The sequence below is a fragment of the Palaemon carinicauda genome, chromosome 34 (genome assembly GCF_036898095.1).
Source record: "Palaemon carinicauda isolate YSFRI2023 chromosome 34, ASM3689809v2, whole genome shotgun sequence".
Classification (NCBI taxonomy): Eukaryota; Metazoa; Arthropoda; class Malacostraca; order Decapoda; family Palaemonidae; genus Palaemon; species Palaemon carinicauda.
The window spans coordinates 43897714-43920213 of record NC_090758.1 but is presented as its reverse complement, the minus strand read 5'-3'; the positions used below and the strand labels follow the sequence as shown (position 1 = coordinate 43920213).

The 22500-nt window shown below is 35.0% G+C and overlaps 1 protein-coding gene and 1 long non-coding RNA gene across 2 annotated transcripts in view; both read right to left on the bottom strand.

The window, feature by feature from the left end:
* The window catches only part of LOC137626856 (uncharacterized), a 349492-nt gene that overhangs the window by 68456 nt on the left and 258536 nt on the right, over nt 1-22500 (bottom strand). The gene's annotated exons all lie outside the window — the stretch shown is intronic.
* Nucleotides 6453-9783, bottom strand: LOC137626614 (uncharacterized). The gene is made up of 3 exons (XR_011041067.1): nt 9680-9783; nt 8785-8999; nt 6453-8389 (listed from the first exon to the last, which is right to left on the bottom strand). It is a non-coding gene; the product is annotated as an uncharacterized lncRNA (long non-coding RNA).

Here is a 22500-nt window from a genome sequence, read left to right as displayed (position 1 = left end):
AGCAGTACTTATGTCGAATACAGAAAGAAGTTAGAAAGATAATTTTGTGATTATTTAACTTCCGCTGAAGTAGAAAGTTTTGATGATCTAAAGAACTTAGTTTTGTTAGAAAACTTCAAAGATAATAATATATCTCCAGACAATAAACTACATATAGAAGAGAAGTGTGAAAAGTCTTTTACAGATGCAGCAAGGTTGGCAGATGAGTACAGTCTTTCTCATAGTTTAAGTGATAATAAGAAGAAAAATAATCCTTCTTCTTGGAAGATACAACATAGTAAGAGTAGTTTTAGCAACAGTAATACAGGGAAGTATGATTAACATTATTATTGTTATACATGTGGAAAACGAGGGCATACTACCAGGTTTTGTAAGAGCAAATGGGAAGGTAGTAGTTCAGACATAATTTGTTATCGATGTAATAAGAAAGGGCCTAAAGCAAGGAATTTTATGGCAGAGGAGAAAAATGTCAAGAAACCAGCAGAATCAAGCAGAAATTACATAATGAAAGAAACTAGGAAATTTTACGGAGATTTTATGTCTGAAGGTGTAGTTTCTTCGCTTGAAGGAGGGGATTCGAGAGTTGTCTTGCTTAGGGACACCGGAGTAGCCGTTTCCCTTATTAGGAGAGAGTGTGTGCCAAAAAGGTCAAAAACCATTATGAAAAAAAAAGTTATGTTATGTGGGTTTCTGAATACTTGCGTTGTTTGTCCTTTGTTGAAATTTAACTTGAAAAGTCAGGGAGTGTCAAGAGATGTAAAACTAGCAGTTGTAGACTATTTGCCAGTTGACGACGTTGACATTATTGTCGGCAATGATTTAACTACATCCAGATATGTGAATCCTATTTTATTGAGGATCCAGAGCCTGAAAGGGTAGTAACTAGGTCAGGTTTAGATACAGATATAGACTAAGGTCATAATTTGTTCGAAGGTTCGAACGTGTGTGATGGAGGCGGTGAGGTTGATCTTAGCAAGTGCGGGGCTAAGACCGACTCCATCGATGTTGACAGTGTTAGCAAGATGATGATGTAGCTGTCTAAAGAAGTGACATAGACATAGTTGATGTAGTGGATTCAAGTAATAGTTACTGCAATGTTTCAGGCACTAGAATTTTAAACAGATATGAGCTAATTAAGTTACAGAGAGAGGAAGAGACACTGTCTCGAATTTCAGAAAGCGAGTTGGATGATGACTCCGATAATATTTGTAAGGACACATTTTATTCAAAAGACGAAATTTTGTGTCGTTATGTTTGCCCCAAGTCAGTTAGCAAAGAGAGTAGAGAAAATTACTTTCAGAATTTAGAAAATTACAAGGAGAATTTAAGGAAACCTTGGAAATTAGCAATAGAAAACAAGAGCAACAACCAAGGGGAAACTAAAAGAAGATATGATCTTAAGGCAAAGGAGAGAAATTTCCGTGTGGAAGATAAAGTCTTAGTATTAATTCAGAAAGAAGGTCCCTCATTATCTTATAAGTTCGAAGGTCCTTTTCCTATTTTAGGAAAAAGGGGCAATTTGAATTACTTATTAGATAGGCTTAGACGTAGAGCTAAGTGGCTGAACATAAACTTGCTAAAGAAATACAACGAACGCCCAATGCCAGTAATATCTGTGTTGCAGCGAAATTAGTTTTGAGAAAAATTCTGATTTACTTGAGAATTTCAAGTTATTTAACTCTAGTCTAGAAGACTGTTGGTGTTTTGATTGATTTGATTTGTCAGTTAAAGTAAGCGAAGAAGTAATGTTAGTTTTATTTGTAAGTTTGTGAATAAACCCTTTGTGTTTTTTCGAGAGTTTCTTTTTATATTTAATTCCCATGTTTCAATGTTAGTTGATGTTATATAGATTTATTTTACTTATTCAAAGAGCCTGTAACTATTTTTAGATCGTAATAGAATTCAAGGCATCACTCCTGAGTTGTGTGATATAGTGATTAAAAGGACAATAGAACATATATTTTCGAGATATCTTAATATTTGAATTTTCTCTTTCCTGCTTTGCATCAGAAATTGTGATTTAACTACTACCATGATAGGCTGAGGAGCTGATATGGATGACTTTTGCTGGAACACTTTGAACGAGAGCCTCACTGATATTAAAGTATTTCTTGCTCGTTAAGAGCCCATCTACCTTGAGTAATTTACCGGGACCAAAGGCCCGCATACAACGCTACATAGCTTTGATAATTCGGGCACTTAATCACTGTAAATAGAGACTTTATCATATAGATTTAAGCACATTTGAATCAAGATTAAGAGAACATTTTGCATGAAATTGGTAAGTCAGATTGGTCTCCAGGCAGTGAAATGTCTCAAAATAAAGTAACTGACAACTATTTAACTATTTATAACTTATAGTCAGGGTATTAACATGGGGAATAATTTGGTGCCCATGCCATCTGAAAATGTATTTTCCCAAGAATTTACAGGAGATTACATTTTGGGAAAATAGGTACATAGTTTCATGACAAAATTTTGGAGAATTTTGTCGTTCAGAGACTAAAAAGGTTTGTTTTTTTATATGATTTTTCAATAAAGCAAATTTCTGATAGTTTTTGCTAAAATGTAATAGCGTCCTCATTTATATCAATATAACTATTCTTTATACGAAATTATAAACTTAGATTGTGTTCAAAGTGCTATGAAATCATTAGTATCTATTGTATCCATCACTTATTATCTATTGTGCAGGGTTGATACCTCAATTTCGTTACTTATCAATCTTCCAACAAAGAGAGCTACTTTAATCTACTGCTGCCATCTTTTACAAATCAACTAATAATGAATACTATTAGAAATATTTGCTAAAACACTAAGGGTTGTCAAATAATATTACATAATATCTTATCCTTAGATGTAAGGATTCCAGAAAACCTCAAATCAATCAATCAATATCTTACAGGCTATATCAAGAATACTCATTTAACCTATCTCCACACCATCTAAAACTGAAAGTACTTCTTTATTTCCACAGTGTCATACTTTCCGGGGCAAGTGGTGGTGAAGAGGAGACGGGCCCCCACCCCCGCACCCTGGAGAATGTCTACCTGGTCCCACCTACGAAAAAGTAGTAATTGATATATATATATATATATATATATATATATATATATATATATATATATATATATATATATATATATATATGTGTGTGTGTGTGTGTGTGTGTGTGTGTGTGTGTTGGAGCGAGTGTTTTGTATTTGCCGTGAATAATTGAGAGGTTAAATGATAGTAAAGAGTTGAAATATAGCAACTCTATTTGTACATTTTTCATGGTTTTTCAATCTCAGACAGCCCTTTACTGTCTTTGACTCGCTAAGGCTGGAAAATGCTCCACCCATTTGATATTAGTATTAAAAAGAGCAACACATCTTTTTTGTCTTGGGAACACTAGAGATATCTGCCAATTGCCCTGCTTACGCTGCAGAAAGTTTTATTTCGGGAAAAGAGGACACTTTGCTAATCATTGCTCTGGGAGCAAGAGTCGTGTGCTTAGTAAGGGTGCGTCAGAGGGTAAGACTGGCATCATTGGTGCAAGCAGAATAAGCAGCTGGTAAGAAAACATGCCGAAAGAGAAGTTAGCGGATGGAAGGTCTGAGCCATTAAGTGTTGGCGCTGGGTCGTGCTAACTAACGGCCGTGGATGTTATGGTCTTGAGTGGTAAAAATAATAAAAGTTGTAAATTAGAAGCTGTAGCAGTTACTAGAAATGAAGTATGTATTGTTTGGTCAATCCATGCAAGGAACCTGGGGATCGATGTAAAAAACTAAATAAAGCAAAAGAAAAAAATAGCACACAGCAGAAGGTATAAAAAGTGTAATGGGGGTATAATCAGGTTAACATCAAAGGTACCAACATGTCAAAAGATGAGCGTATGTATTTTCCCAACGGGACACGGAAGTTTATTCTGTCATTAAGTCAGGAGAGTTTTTAGGGCTGGTAGATCCAAATTTCACAAAATACACCACTTTGATCAAAATTGTTGGCATAGGGGGGAGCAATGAGAGACGCAAAAAAAATGCCATACTCTCCTACATAGGAGAATGTCCCCTTTTTTCAAGCAATGGCTGCTGGAACATTTCTCGGGTACAACATTCAATGGGAATAGACGACCCTTTCCCATAACTAGTGGCAAATCCCACGCTTACCACATATCATTTACTGGAAACTCATCATAAGTTTGCACATTTTGATATGGTGTCAATTGTCTCGGGGCATACTTTTAAAACTACGGTCGATACACTCTGGAATATACATCACTCGTGCACCAAATATAATTATTCTTGTTGCTATCATTATCATCATCTAAATGATAGTTAAACAAGTAAATGACAAATAAAGATGAACAAACACATTCAGAGAGAGAGAGAGAGAGAGAGAGAGAGAGAGAGAGAGAGAGAGAGAGAGAGAGAGATTTTTTCCTTATCCATCGTCTCAAGATTCAACTATGATTGAACAACTTTTAATATCTAAATGTGAATATGCCAAAAATAATGTGTGTAGGTTAATATCTGTGGGTTTGCATTATCATGACAAAACAAGACCAACAATTGTTATGACTGACTGGAGTAAAGAGTGAATGAGCTTTGTCGTATTACAGCAATCTATACTGATGTACGTTTATGTTGTCAGTGGGGTTGGAATCTAGCATTGTAGGGCAGCAGGCCCCTTTCAAAAATGAATTGATCTACGCCCCTATCGAGGGGGAGGTGGCGGCTGTGGTCTGGTCTCTGAAAAAGCTTGTCTTTTTTTGCTGGGTTGTCCTAACCTACTTCTGGTAACTGATCATCGCCCATCAATTAAGTTGTCAGGTTATTGGGAGCTGAAGTATATTGAGACTCCAAAATAGTTCCGCTTTAAAAAAAAAAAAAAAAAAAAAAACACTTTAGTAATATAGATTCACAGTCAAATACATGGCAGGTAAAATAAATACTGTCTACTCTGGCTGGGACATCAACAGTTACCTAGTTCTAAGGAGCAGTCGAATCAAAATCCTTATTTGTCTAGTCAGCAACAATCAAGTCCACATTCGGGCAAAAAAAAAAAAAAAAAAAAAAAAAAAAAAAAAAAGCTCTTCCTTCAAAGGAGGAATTACGGCCTGAAAAGTAAAAAAAAAAAAAAAATACGGACACTCATAGCTAACTATACTATCGTACTGTAATTAATGATGAAATTATAAACTGTATTTTATTTACAGTCACGACAAGTAAAGATACATAAAACTGTACTTACTGGTAAAAAGAAAAAAAGAAACTTCCAAAGCTGGTCGGAAATAATTACAAAGTTAGATAATTAATTCAGCTTTCACAACACACTGACTCTAGCTGCAGTCAATTAAAAAAAAGCATTCGCCCAAGACAACATCAATTCTATCAACAGTCTTTCTCACTGCAAACAATCATTACATTAACTAACTCATCTCCCCCCCTCTCTCTCTCTCTCTCTCTCTCTCTCTCTCTCTCTCTCTCTCTCTCTCTCTCTCTCTCTCTCTCTCTCTAATACAATAAAAAAAATATAAAAATCTATCCTCTGCAACCCTAGTTGGAAAAGCAGGAAGCTGTAAGTCCCAGGGCTCCAATAGAGAAGAATATTCAAGTGAGGAAAAGAAACCAATAAACCAAAAGGGAAGTAATAAACAATGAAAATCAAATATTTTAAGAACAGTAACAATTTTAAATTAGATCTTTCATATATAAATGCTTAAAAGAAAGAGGAAAAAAATAAGAAGGAACCACGTTCCCTCGTGTACCCTAAAGTGCGAGATATCTAAGACAGTGGAACGTCATGGTACAGAGGCCATGATACCATCCAGGAATAGAGAACAATGGTGTCCTTCTCCCAGAAGAGCTGCTTACCGTAGCTAAAGAGTCATTTTTACCCTTACCAAGAGGAAATTAACCACTGAACAATTACACTCCAAAAGTTAACCCTTGAGCGAAGAAGAATTGTTTGTTAACCTCAGTGTTGTCAGATGTATGAGGGCAGAGGAAGATATAGAAAGAATAGGTCAGACTATTTAGTATATGTGTAGGCAAAGACAAAATGAATCGTATTCAAAGAGAAGGATCTAATGAAGTACTGTGTGTTCAGTCAAAGGACCCAATAACTCTTTAGAGGTAGTAACTTAACGAATGACTGGTGCCCTGGCCAAATTACTACCTATAATATCTTCTTCAAGATATTAAATCATAGTAAATGACGCATAAACTTCAGGGTCACAACGGGTGTAGTAATGGTCAGTCAAGACTGTCTTCTAACTCGTCACCCGTCCTATATATCGGGATCTTTTTTCTCTACAGAATTCGGGAGCGTAAAGGATTACTGTAACATTAGGCAACAGACCGCCACGCCAGGCTCCCACTCCCGAATCTTCCTGTAGAACTCAGGCCTGTCAGACGACTGGTGTCGATGCAGTTATGAGAAATATCTAGAAATTCTTTGTTCTATAATACGATGAGGATTTCGAATTGCAGTATTATTATTTTACCCAGATATTCAATAGAAAAAGACAAACCATTTTCATAAGTCTTGTAACACAATATACATAAATTTAATGTACATATATCAAATCCTACGGCTTATCAAAAAGTTTGAGTTCATTACCAACCGACTTTCACAAATACAAAATTATTCTAGTAGACACGATTACAAATATAATAATCTCATTACAATCAACACAAAATAGAATTTAGTAATACTAAATCCAATTGAAAATTGTAAATATACAAAGTCTATGAATAATCACAAATTAATATCAATAAAATCATTGTAAAGAAAACTAAAAGGTTTCTTCTTAACAGGTATCAAAATTCACAAATACTAATTTACATATTCTTCTCATCAGCGAGGGTTTATCATCATCTTCCAAAACATGACTAAATAATACATCAAATGGAAAGATGGACTTCAGTGAGAGTTTAGGATAACTTTAATTGGACTTTTCAACAACTTCACACATAGGTAAAGATAAGATTTACAGATAATAATATCCTATCATGCAAATTTATACAGGACGGTCTACCAATTTACCAAGTCTGACTGAAATCTTATCAACAGTGTATGAATAGTTGCTAAGTGGGATACATCCAATGGTGGGCAGACAGTCAAACAGCTTTCCAAAGTCAGGATGGACTGAAATGTCCGGTCATGTACAACAGACAGATACACTGACAGGCTGACAAATGCATGTTATCCTCTCTTGCACATCTGTAAAATGATCTATGCCCTTCAAAAAAGGTTTGGTTGAAAATGATTGAACAATGCAAGAATTAACATAACAAATGAAAAATTCCAGTTTTACAGATTCTTTGCGTTATAATCTACCTTAACACCAGATTAGATCACAATTACTTCTATGTGGAAGACTTATAACGACAAGGTAAGCATAATAGGACAGGCAGATACACTAACTAACACATGGACAAATGGCAGGAAAAAGTATAATCTCTCTCGACAGTCAGTGGGGAACTAATTAACATTGAACTTGAGTGTATATAAGGAACTAGCTTTATCAATATGTTGAAACAAATGAGAAAGAATACCATAAATATATTTAAAGCTAAAGAAAGCGAAACTACTACAAACATTTAAGGCTTTTTAGCAACCGAAGCTGGAAATTATATTAACAGAAACGAGAAAAAAATGGAATAGGGTGAAGAAGTTAAAGCTTAATAAAGACTATGAAACATTTCAAAGTACTGTAGAATAAGACTAGTATTTTAATTAGAAAGAATAAGATCTGTTTTCCGAAATCTTTTTTTTTTGGGAATTCCAAGGTCAATAGAAAATACGAAAAAGTAAAATATATATTTGTAAAAGATGGGAATAAACCAATGAAATACCTGCTATACTTATTTTTTTAATCATTCATTGTATTACCATGCCTTCGTCACTTTGTTCATGTATGACCCATATGTCATTGAATTGACATATACTACCTTTTTCAATAGCCTTTGTCGTTTATTATTCATGCCTGTTTGATTTATTGGTCATAAATTTGAATTTAGTTTTCTTTCCTTAGTCATTGAAAAGGCATGTCTACATTCAGTCACTAACCATGTGTAGTCATACCTATGTTACTTAACTCATACATATTTGATCACATTTTTATACCTGCAGCATTTGGCTATTGTTCAATCTATTTCATTCTAAAACATGTATCATTCAACTGTCTTACTAGTATCACTAAATGTTATATCGGTACCAATTAGTTCATATACCTGCATAATTTCCATGCAGCACTTGTATCAAATACTCTTCACATAGGTGTCATTTCTAGTATAAAGAAGAGTATATTTTTCCTGCCGAGATGTGACATCACTCTTCCAAGATATGATGAACCCTGCAGGAATAGGCTGTAACTCCTCAATGATAGGTGATGCTGGCTCTATTGACAGGTGAGAAAGATAGAAAATTAAAAAGGATTAAAAGCCATGAAATTAGAGTCATTATTATTATTACTAGCTAAACTACAATCCTAATTGGAAAAGCAGGATGTTATAAGCCCAAGGCCTCCAAAAAAAAAAAAAAATACCCCAGATATGAAAAGAAAAAAAAATAGGGGAAAAAAAAAGCACAAGAGAAGTAGTAAACAATTAATACAAAAATATTTTAAAAACAGTACGAACATCAAAATGGATCTTTCATATATAAAAAGAGAGATTTATGTCTGCCTCTCCAACATAACATTCGTTGCGAGTTTAAACTATGAGCATTATAATTATGTTGAATACTAATCAGTGAGGGACAAACATATCTGGAACATCAAATCCATATACCTACTGGCTGCAGTAAAATCGGAAAACCTCCGTGTTAATAGGAAGATGCCTTTGTAATCTCAAATCAATAATTACTGGTGGCAATAATTATTGGTTCCAAATGGCTGACACAGACAAGGAGTAATTCCTACCGAGATAAAGTTCGTTCACATCTATTTTGTCGTGGACGACTTTAGTTCTTGAGTCTCCGTTGAAGGTTTCAACTTCTTGGTAAAAGATCTGTAAAATATATCAGAATAGTACGACAGTCTTGGCGTGTTAAAGAATTATAAGTGTACTTTTATTACTAATATTTCATTTTGTATGAATTTCTAGACAGTGTTGCCTATATTAATAAAAAATTTTAAATAGTCAAAAAATATTTCTAAAAATGATGAAATAATATGCAAGGATATGCTTACACAGTCTGCTGCCTGTATGCAATCAAGTACAAAATTCCTTTTAAGATAAAGCCAACTACCTTAGGAAGAAGTAATAGAAATACTGAACATAAAAATCTTTATACATTTACTTTTTCAGAACAATTTCAATTACAAACCAAGCTGCAACCATGAAACACATAGACACAGACACATGGGCTCCAATCTTCTGTTCGTCAAAGCACAACCGACCTTCCATTATTGGATTTATTATCGCAATTTTGGGACAATTATCAAAATGGCTTAAAGCGGCCCCAGTGGAAAAGAGAAAACGGATTTACGAAACTTTTAGATTCCGCGAAATGCACGAGGCAGAATACCACATTCCCTGATCAATTAGCTAACCCTCAAATTTTTAGATCATATGTTTTTTAAAACAAACAACAAAGGAATTGAAGAAAACTGTTTGTGAATGGCAAAAAAAGATTGATTAAACAATTTTAAAATATTTTTAGAGGAAATATCCTTTTCCTCTCTGACCTTGTAATGGTCTTGGGTGGAAATTTAATCATCCTTCCAGGTCAGGGTGACCTCACGTGTCACCTCGCTCTCAGTCTCCAAAAGGTCCGTGACTGGTAATGGTCCTGGAAAAAATAGAACGCAAATGGTGAAAAATCTGATTATATATATATATATATATATATATATATATGTATATATATATATATATATATATATATATATATATATATATATATATATATATATATATATATATATATATACACCTCTATATATATATATATATATATATATATATATATATATATATATACCATATATATATATATATATATATACATACTATATATATATATATATATATATATATATATATATATATATATATATATATATATATATATAAATATATATATATATATATATATATATATATATATATCAAAAATATATATGGCTTATTTGAATATAAAATATGTATGTATATATATATATATATATATATATATATATATATATATATATATATATATATATATATATATATATATATATATACATATATATATATATACATATATTTATATATATATATATATATATATATATATATATATATATATATTTAAATATGTATATATATATATATATATATATATATATATATATATATATATATATATATATATATATATATATATATATTTATATATATATATATATAATGTATATATTTATATGAATGTGTATATATATATATATATATATATATATATATATATATATATATATATATATAAATATGTATTTAATCATACATACTTACATATATATACATATATATATATATATATATATATATATATATATATATATATATATATATATATATATATATATATATATATAGAAATATATATGCATATATAAATGTATATATGTGTATATATATATATATATATATATATATATATATATATATATATATATATATATATATATATATATATATAAATATATATGCATATATAAATGTATATATGTGTATATAAATATATATATATATATATATATATATATATATATATATATATATATAGAAATATATATGCATATATAAATGTATATATGTGTATATATATATATATATATATATATATATATATATATATATATATATATATATATATATATATATATATATATACAAATAAGCCATATATATTTTGATATATTAATGTCTGGATTCTCTTAACGACCTCGGGATCAGAGCCCCAGGCGAAATCTCACAAAGAGAAGAGCTTGGCTCCGGCCGGGAATCGAACCCTGGTCAGCAAGCTTATATAGACAGTGACTAACCCATTCGGCCACGAAGGAAGATAAAAGTCAATGACAATTCTACTATACTTATACCTGTCGAATTCAGGTATTTTGTACTTAGAATTGAAATCAACCCATCTTCACCATCGTAGCTAATTGGTAGTTTGTTACTTGGCATTCAATTTATGATAAATTTTACACATTTTTACGTGTTTTTCATATTCAAATAAGCCATATATATTTTGATATATTAATGTCTGGATTCTCTTAACGACCTCGGGATCAGAGCCCCAGGCGAAATCTCACAAAGACAAGAGCTTGGCTCCGGCCGGGAATCGAACCCTGGTCGGCAAGCTTATATAGACAGTGACTAACCCATTCGGCCACGAAGGAAGATAAAAGTCAATGACAATTCTACTATACTTATACCTGTCGAATTCAGGTATTTTGTACTTAGAATTGAAATCAACCCATCTTCACCATCGTAGCTAATTGGTAGTTTGTTACTTGGCATTCAATTTATGATAAATTTTACACATTTTTACGTGTTTTTCATATTCAAATAAGCCATATATATTTTGATATATTAATGTCTGGATTCTCTTAATGACCTCGGGATCAGAGCCCCAGGCGAAATCTCACAAAGACAAGAGCTTGGCTCCGGCCGGGAATCGAACCCTGGTCGGCAAGCTTATATAGACAGTGACTAACCCATTCGGCCACGAAGGAAGATAAAAGTCAATGACAATTCTACTATACTTATACCTGTCGAATTCAGGTATTTTGTACTTAGAATTGAAATCAACCCATCTTCACCATCGTAGCTAATTGGTAGTTTGTTACTTGGCATTCAATTTATGATAAATTTTACACATTTTTACGTGTTTTTCATAATCAAATAAGCCATATATATTTTGATATATTAATGTCTGGATTCTCTTAACGACCTCGGGATCAGAGCCCCAGGCGAAATCTCACAAAGACAAGAGCTTGGCTCCGGCCGGGAATCGAACCCTGGTCGGCAAGCTTATATAGACAGTGACTAACCCATTCGGCCACGAAGGAAGATAAAAGTCAATGACAATTCTACTATACTTATACCTGTCGAATTCAGGTATTTTGTACTTAGAATTGAAATCAACCCATCTTCACCATCGTAGCTAATTGGTAGTTTGTTACTTGGCATTCAATTTATGATAAATTTTACACATTTTTACGTGTTTTTCATATTCAAATAAGCCATATATATTTTGATATATTAATGTCTGGATTCTCTTAACGACCTCGGGATCAGAGCCCCAGGCGAAATCTCACAAAGACAAGAGCTTGGCTCCGGCCGGGAATCGAACCCTGGTCGGCAAGCTTATATAGACAGTGACTAACCCATTCGGCCACGAAGGAAGATAAAAGTCAATGACAATTCTACTATACTTATACCTGTCGAATTCAGGTATTTTGTACTTAGAATTGAAATCAACCCATCTTCACCATCGTAGCTAATTGGTAGTTTGTTACTTGGCATTCAATTTATGATAAATTTTACACATTTTTACGTGTTTTTCATATTCAAATAAGCCATATATATTTTGATATATTAATGTCTGGATTCTCTTAACGACCTCGGGATCAGAGCCCCAGGCGAAATCTCACAAAGACAAGAGCTTGGCTCCGGCCGGGAATCGAACCCTGGTCGGCAAGCTTATATAGACAGTGACTAACCCATTCGGCCACGAAGGAAGATAAAAGTCAATGACAATTCTACTATACTTATACCTGTCGAATTCAGGTATTTTGTACTTAGAATTGAAATCAACCCATCTTCACCATCGTAGCTAATTGGTAGTTTGTTACTTGGCATTCAATTTATGATAAATTTTACACATTTTTACGTGTTTTTCATATTCAAATAAGCCATATATATTTTGATATATTAATGTCTGGATTCTCTTAACGACCTCGGGATCAGAGCCCCAGGCGAAATCTCACAAAGACAAGAGCTTGGCTCCGGCCGGGAATCGAACCCTGGTCGGCAAGCTTATATAGACAGTGACTAACCCATTCGGCCACGAAGGAAGATAAAAGTCAATGACAATTCTACTATACTTATACCTGTCGAATTCAGGTATTTTGTACTTAGAATTGAAATCAACCCATCTTCACCATCGTAGCTAATTGGTAGTTTGTTACTTGGCATTCAATTTATGATAAATATTACACATTTTTACGTGTTTTTCATATTCAAATAAGCCATATATATTTTGATATATTAATGTCTGGATTCTCTTAACGACCTCGGGATCAGAGCCCCAGGCGAAATCTCACAAAGACAAGAGCTTGGCTCCGGCCGGGAATCGAACCCTGGTCGGCAAGCTTATATAGACAGTGACTAACCCATTCGGCCACGAAGGAAGATAAAAGTCAATGACAATTCTACTATACTTATACCTGTCGAATTCAGGTATTTTGTACTTAGAATTGAAATCAACCCATCTTCACCATCGTAGCTAATTGGTAGTTTGTTACTTGGCATTCAATTTATGATAAATTTTACACATTTTTACGTGTTTTTCATATTCAAATAAGCCATATATATTTTGATATATTAATGTCTGGATTCTCTTAACGACCTCGGGATCAGAGCCCCAGGCGAAATCTCACAAAGACAAGAGCTTGGCTCCGGCCGGGAATCGAACCCTGGTCGGCAAGCTTATATAGACAGTGACTAACTCATTCGGCCACGAAGGAAGATAAAAGTCAATGACAATTCTACTATACTTATACCTGTCGAATTCAGGTATTTTGTACTTAGAATTGAAATCAACCCATCTTCACCATCGTAGCTAATTGGTAGTTTGTTACTTGGCATTCAATTTATGATAAATTTTACACATTTTTACGTGTTTTTCATATTCAAATAAGCCATATATATTTTGATATATTAATGTCTGGATTCTCTTAACGACCTCGGGATCAGAGCCCCAGGCGAAATCTCACAAAGACAAGAGCTTGGCTCCGGCCGGGAATCGAACCCTGGTCGGCAAGCTTATATAGACAGTGACTAACCCATTCGGCCACGAAGGAAGATAAAAGTCAATGACAATTCTACTATACTTATACCTGTCGAATTCAGGTATTTTGTACTTAGAATTGAAATCAACCCATCTTCACCATCGTAGCTAATTGGTAGTTTGTTACTTGGCATTCAATTTATGATAAATTTTACACATTTTTACGTGTTTTTCATATTCAAATAAGCCATATATATTTTGATATATTAATGTCTGGATTCTCTTAACGACCTCGGGATCAGAGCCCCAGGCGAAATCTCACAAAGACAAGAGCTTGGCTCCGGCCGGGAATCGAACCCTGGTCGGCAAGCTTATATAGACAGTGACTAACCCATTCGGCCACGAAGGAAGATAAAAGTCAATGACAATTCTACTATACTTATACCTGTCGAATTCAGGTATTTTGTACTTAGAATTGAAATCAACCTATCTTCACCATCGTAGCTAATTGGTAGTTTGTTACTTGGCATTCAATTTATGATAAATTTTACACATTTTTACGTGTTTTTCATATTCAAATAAGCCATATATATTTTGATATATTAATGTCTGGATTCTCTTAACGACCTCGGGATCAGAGCCCCAGGCGAAATCTCACAAAGACAAGAGCTTGGCTCCGGCCGGGAATCGAACCCTGGTCGGCAAGCTTATATAGACAGTGACTAACCCATTCGGCCACGAAGGAAGATAAAAGTCAATGACAATTCTACTATACTTATACCTGTCGAATTCAGGTATTTTGTACTTAGAATTGAAATCAACCCATCTTCACCATCGTAGCTAATTGGTAGTTTGTTACTTGGCATTCAATTTATGATAAATTTTACACATTTTTACGTGTTTTTCATAATCAAATAAGCCATATATATTTTGATATATTAATGTCTGGATTCTCTTAACGACCTCGGGATCAGAGCCCCAGGCGAAATCTCACAAAGACAAGAGCTTGGCTCCGGCCGGGAATCGAACCCTGGTCGGCAAGCTTATATAGACAGTGACTAACCCATTCGGCCACGAAGGAAGATAAAAGTCAATGACAATTCTACTATACTTATACCTGTCGAATTCAGGTATTTTGTACTTAGAATTGAAATCAACCCATCTTCACCATCGTAGCTAATTGGTAGTTTGTTACTTGGCATTCAATTTATGATAAATTTTACACATTTTTACGTGTTTTTCATATTCAAATAAGCCATATATATTTTGATATATTAATGTCTGGATTCTCTTAACGACCTCGGGATCAGAGCCCCAGGCGAAATCTCACAAAGACAAGAGCTTGGCTCCGGCCGGGAATCGAACCCTGGTCGGCAAGCTTATATAGACAGTGACTAACCCATTTGGCCACGAAGGAAGATAAAAGTCAATGACAATTCTACTATACTTATACCTGTCGAATTCAGGTATTTTGTACTTAGAATTGAAATCAACCCATCTTCACCATCGTAGCTAATTGGTAGTTTGTTACTTGGCATTCAATTTATGATAAATTTTACACATTTTTACGTGTTTTTCATATTCAAATAAGCCATATATATTTTGATATATTAATGTCTGGATTCTCTTAACGACCTCGGGATCAGAGCCCCAGGCGAAATCTCACAAAGACAAGAGCTTGGCTCCGGCCGGGAATCGAACCCTGGTCGGCAAGCTTATATAGACAGTGACTAACCCATTCGGCCACGAAGGAAGATAAAAGTCAATGACAATTCTACTATACTTATACCTGTCGAATTCAGGTATTTTGTACTTAGAATTGAAATCAACCCATCTTCACCATCGTAGCTAATTGGTAGTTTGTTACTTGGCATTCAATTTATGATAAATTTTACACATTTTTACGTGTTTTTCATATTCAAATAAGCCATATATATTTTGATATATTAATGTCTGGATTCTCTTAACGACCTCGGGATCAGAGCCCCAGGCGAAATCTCACAAAGACAAGAGCTTGGCTCCGGCCGGGAATCGAACCCTGGTCGGCAAGCTTATATAGACAGTGACTAACCCATTCGGCCACGAAGGAAGATAAAAGTCAATGACAATTCTACTATACTTATACCTATCGAATTCAGGTATTTTGTACTTAGAATTGAAATCAACCCATCTTCACCATCGTAGCTAATTGGTAGTTTGTTACTTGGCATTCAATTTATGATAAATTTTACACATTTTTACGTGTTTTTCATATTCAAATAAGCCATATATATTTTGATATATTAATGTCTGGATTCTCTTAACGACCTCGGGATCAGAGCCCCAGGCGAAATCTCACAAAGACAAGAGCTTGGCTCCGGCCGGGAATCGAACCCTGGTCGGCAAGCTTATATAGACAGTGACTAACCCATTCGGCCACGAAGGAAGATAAAAGTCAATGACAATTCTACTATACTTATACCTGTCGAATTCAGGTATTTTGTACTTAGAATTGAAATCAACCCATCTTCACCATCGTAGCTAATTGGTAGTTTGTTACTTGGCATTCAATTTATGATAAATTTTACACATTTTTACGTGTTTTTCATATTCAAATAAGCCATATATATTTTGATATATTAATGTCTGGATTCTCTTAACGACCTCGGGATCAGAGCCCCAGGCGAAATCTCACAAAGACAAGAGCTTGGCTCCGGCCGGGAATCGAACCCTGGTCGGCAAGCTTATATAGACAGTGACTAACCCATTCGGCCACGAAGGAAGATAAAAGTCAATGACAATTCTACTATACTTATACCTGTCGAATTCAGGTATTTTGTACTTAGAATTGAAATCAACCCATCTTCACCATCGTAGCTAATTGGTAGTTTGTTACTTGGCATTCAATTTATGATAAATTTTACACATTTTTACGTGTTTTTCATATTCAAATAAGCCATATATATTTTGATATATTAATGTCTGGATTCTCTTAACGACCTCGGGATCAGAGCCCCAGGCGAAATCTCACAAAGACAAGAGCTTGGCTCCGGCCGGGAATCGAACCCTGGTCGGCAAGCTTATATAGACAGTGACTAACCCATTCGGCCACGAAGGAAGATAAAAGTCAATGACAATTCTACTATACTTATACCTGTCGAATTCAGGTATTTTGTACTTAGAATTGAAATCAACCCATCTTCACCATCGTAGCTAATTGGTAGTTTGTTACTTGGCATTCAATTTATGATAAATTTTACACATTTTTACGTGTTTTTCATATTCAAATAAGCCATATATATTTTGATATATTAATGTCTGGATTCTCTTAACGACCTCGGGATCAGAGCCCCAGGCGAAATCTCACAAAGACAAGAGCTTGGCTCCGGCCGGGAATCGAACCCTGGTCGGCAAGCTTATATAGACAGTGACTAACCCATTCGGCCACGAAGGAAGATAAAAGTCAATGACAATTCTACTATACTTATACCTGTCGAATTCAGGTATTTTGTACTTAGAATTGAAATCAACCCATCTTCACCATCGTAGCTAATTGGTAGTTTGTTACTTGGCATTCAATTTATGATAAATTTTACACATTTTTACGTGTTTTTCATATTCAAATAAGCCATATATATTTTGATATATTAATGTCTGGATTCTCTTAACGACCTCGGGATCAGAGCCCCAGGCGAAATCTCACAAAGACAAGAGCTTGGCTCCGGCCGGGAATCGAACCCTGGTCGGCAAGCTTATATAGACAGTGACTAACCCATTCGGCCACGAAGGAAGATAAAAGTCAATGACAATTCTACTATACTTATACCTGTCGAATTCAGGTATTTTGTACTTAGAATTGAAATCAACCCATCTTCACCATCGTAGCTAATTGGTAGTTTGTTACTTGGCATTCAATTTATGATAAATTTTACACATTTTTACGTGTTTTTCATATTCAAATAAGCCATATATATTTTGATATATTAATGTCTGGATTCTCTTAACGACCTCGGGATCAGAGCCCCAGGCGAAATCTCACAAAGACAAGAGCTTGGCTCCGGCCGGGAATCGAACCCTGGTCGGCAAGCTTATATAGACAGTGACTAACCCATTCGGCCACGAAGGAAGATAAAAGTCAATGACAATTCTACTATACTTATACCTGTCGAATTCAGGTATTTTGTACTTAGAATTGAAATCAACCCATCTTCACCATCGTAGCTAATTGGTAGTTTGTTACTTGGCATTCAATTTATGATAAATTTTACACATTTTTACGTGTTTTTCATATTCAAATAAGCCATATATATTTTGATATATTAATGTCTGGATTCTCTTAACGACCTCGGGATCAGAGCCCCAGGCGAAATCTCACAAAGACAAGAGCTTGGCTCCGGCCGGGAATCGAACCCTGGTCGGCAAGCTTATATAGACAGTGACTAACTCATTCGGCCACGAAGGAAGATAAAAGTCAATGACAATTCTACTATACTTATACCTGTCGAATTCAGGTATTTTGTACTTAGAATTGAAATCAACCCATCTTCACCATCGTAGCTAATTGGTAGTTTGTTACTTGGCATTCAATTTATGATAAATTTTACACATTTTACGTGTTTTTCATATTCAAATAAGCCATATATATTTTGATATATTAATGTCTGGATTCTCTTAACGACCTCGGGATCAGAGCCCCAGGCGAAATCTCACAAAGACAAGAGCTTGGCTCCGGCCGGGAATCGAACCCTGGTCGGCAAGCTTATATAGACAGTGACTAACCCATTCGGCCACGAAGGAAGATAAAAGTCAATGACAATTCTACTATACTTATACCTGTCGAATTCAGGTATTTTGTACTTAGAATTGAAATCAACCCATCTTCACCATCGTAGCTAATTGGTAGTTTGTTACTTGGCATTCAATTTATGATAAATTTTACACATTTTTACGTGTTTTTCATATTCAAATAAGCCATATATATTTTGATATATTAATGTCTGGATTCTCTTAACGACCTCGGGATCAGAGCCCCAGGCGAAATCTCACAAAGACAAGAGCTTGGCTCCGGCCGGGAATCGAACCCTGGTCGGCAAGCTTATATAGACAGTGACTAACCCATTCGGCCACGAAGGAAGATAAAAGTCAATGACAATTCTACTATACTTATACCTGTCGAATTCAGGTATTTTGTACTTAGAATTGAAATCAACCCATCTTCACCATCGTAGCTAATTGGTAGTTTGTTACTTGGCATTCAATTTATGATAAATTTTACACATTTTTACGTGTTTTTCATATTCAAATAAGCCATATATATTTTGATATATTAATGTCTGGATTCTCTTAACGACCTCGGGATCAGAGCCCCAGGCGAAATCTCACAAAGACAAGAGCTTGGCTCCGGCCGGGAATCGAACCCTGGTCGGCAAGCTTATATAGACAGTGACTAACCCATTCGGCCACGAAGGAAGATAAAAGTCAATGACAATTCTACTATACTTATACCTGTCGAATTCAGGTATTTTGTACTTAGAATTGAAATCAACCCATCTTCACCATCGTAGCTAATTGGTAGTTTGTTACTTGGCATTCAATTTATGATAAATATTACACATTTTTACGTGTTTTTCATATTCAAATAAGCCATATATATTTTGATATATTAATGTCTGGATTCTCTTAACGACCTCGGGATCAGAGCCCCAGGCGAAATCTCACAAAGACAAGAGCTTGGCTCCGGCCGGGAATCGAACCCTGGTCGGCAAGCTTATATAGACAGTGACTAACCCATTCGGCCACGAAGGAAGATAAAAGTCAATGACAATTCTACTATACTTATACCTGTCGAATTCAGGTATTTTGTACTTAGAATTGAAATCAACCCATCTTCACCATCGTAGCTAATTGGTAGTTTGTTACTTGGCATTCAATTTATGATAAATTTTACACATTTTTACGTGTTTTTCATATTCAAATAAGCCATAATATATTTTTTGACTTTTATCTTCCTTCGTGGCCGAATGGGTTAGTCACTGTCTATATAAGCTTGCCGACCAGGTTCGATTCCCGGCCGGAGCCAAGCTCTTGTCTTTGTGAGATTTCGCCTGGGGCTCTGATCCCGAGGTCGTTAAGAGAATCCAGACATTAATATATCAAAATATATATGGCTTATTTGAATATGAAAAACACGTAAAAATGTGTAAAATTTATCATAAATTGAATGCCAAGTAACAAACTACCAATTAGCTACGATGGTGAAGATGGGTTGATTTCAATTCTAAGTACAAAATACCTGAATTCGACAGGTATAAGTATAGTAGAATTGTCATTGACTTTTATCTTCCTTCGTGGCCGAATGGGTTAGTCACTGTCTATATAAGCTTGCCGACCCAGGGTTCGATTCCCGGCCGGAGCCAAGCTCTTGTCTTTGTGAGATTTCGCCTGGGGCTCTGATCCCGAGGTCGTTAAGAGAATCCAGACATTAATATATCAAAATATATATGGCTTATTTGAATATGAAAAAACAAGTAAAAATGTGTAAAATTTATCATAAATTGAATGCCAAGTAACAAACTACCAATTAGCTACGATGGTGAAGATGGGTTGATTTCAATTCTAAGTACAAAATACCTGAATTCGACAGGTATAAGTATAGTAGAATTGTCATTGACTTTTATCTTCCTTCGTGGCCGAATGGGTTAGTCACTGTCTATATAAGCTTGCCGACCAGGGTTCGATTCCCGGCCGGAGCCAAGCTCTTGTCTTTGTGAGATTTCGCCTGGGGCTCTGATCCCGAGGTCGTTAAGAGAATCCAGACATTAATATATCAAAATATATATGGCTTATTTGAATATGAAAAACACGTAAAAATGTGTAAAATTTATCATAAATAATGCCAATGTAACAAACATACCAATTAGCTACGATGGTGAAGATGGGTTGATTTCAATTCTAAGTACAAAATACCTGAATTCGACAGGTATAAGTATAGTAGAAATGTCATTGACTTTTATCTTCCTTCGTGGCCGAATGGGTTAGTCACTGTCTATATAAGCTTGCCGACCAGGGTTCGATTCCCGGCCGAGCCAAGCTCTTGTCTTTGTGAGATTTTCGCCTGGGGCTCTGATCCCGAGGTTCGTTAAGAGAATCCAGACATTATATATCAAAATATATATGGCTTATTTGAATATGAAAAACACGTAAAAATGTGTAAAATTTATCATAAATTGAATGCCAAGTAACAAACTACCAATTAGCTACGATGGTGAAGATGGGTTGATTTCAATTCTAAGTACAAAAATACCTGAATTCGACAGGTATAAGTATAGTAGAATTGTCATTGACTTTTATCTTCCTTCGTGGCCGAATGGGTTAGTCACTGTCTATATAAGCTTGCCGACCAGGGTTCGATTCCCGGCCGGAGCCAAGCTCTTGTCTTTGTGAGATTTCGCCTGGGGCTCTGATCCCGAGGTCGTTAAGAGAATCCAGACATTAATATATCAAAATATATATGGCTTATTTGAATATGAAAAACACGTAAAAATGTGTAAAATTTATCATAAATTGAATGCCAAGTAACAAAACTACCAATTAGCTACGATGGTGAAGATGGGTTGATTTCAATTCTAAGTACAAAATACCTGAAATTCGACAGGTATAAGTATAGTAGAATTGTCAATGACTTTTATCTTCCTTCGTGGCCGAATGGGTTAGTCACTGTCTATATAAGCTTGCCGACCAGGGTTCGATTCCCGGCCGGAGCCAAGCTCTTGTCTTTGTGAGATTTCGCCTGGGGCTCTGATCCCGAGGTCGTTAAGAGAATCCAGACATTAATATATCAAAATATATATGGCTTATTTGAATATGAAAAACACGTAAAATGTGTAAAATTTATCATAAATTGAATGCCAAGTAACAAACTACCAATTAGCTACGATGGTGAAGATGGGTTGATTTCAAATTCTAAGTACAAAATACCTGAATTCGACAGGTATAAGTATAGTAGAATTGTCATTGACTTTTATCTTCCTTCGTGCCGAATGGTGTTAGTCACTGTCTATATAAGCTTGGCCGACCAGGGTTCGATTCCCGGCCGGAGCCAAGCTCTTGTCTTTGTGAGATTTCGCCTGGGGCTCTGATCCCGAGGTCGTTAAGAGAATCCAGACATTAATATATCAAAATAATATATGGCTTATTTGAATATGAAAAACACGTAAAAATGTGTAAAATTTATCATAAATTGAATGCCAAGTAACAAACTACCAATTAGCTACGATGGTGAAGATGGGTTGATTTCAATTCTAAGTACAAAATACCTGAATTCGACAGGTATAAGTATAGTAGAATTGTCATTGACTTTTATCTCTCCTTCGTGGCCGAATGGGTTAGTCACTGTCTATATAAGCTTGCCGACCAGGGTTCGATTCCCGGCCGCGAGCCAAGCTCTTGTCTTTGTGAGATTTCCATGGGGCTCTGATCCCGAGGTCGTTAAGAGAATCCAGACATTAATATATCAAAATATATATGGCTTAT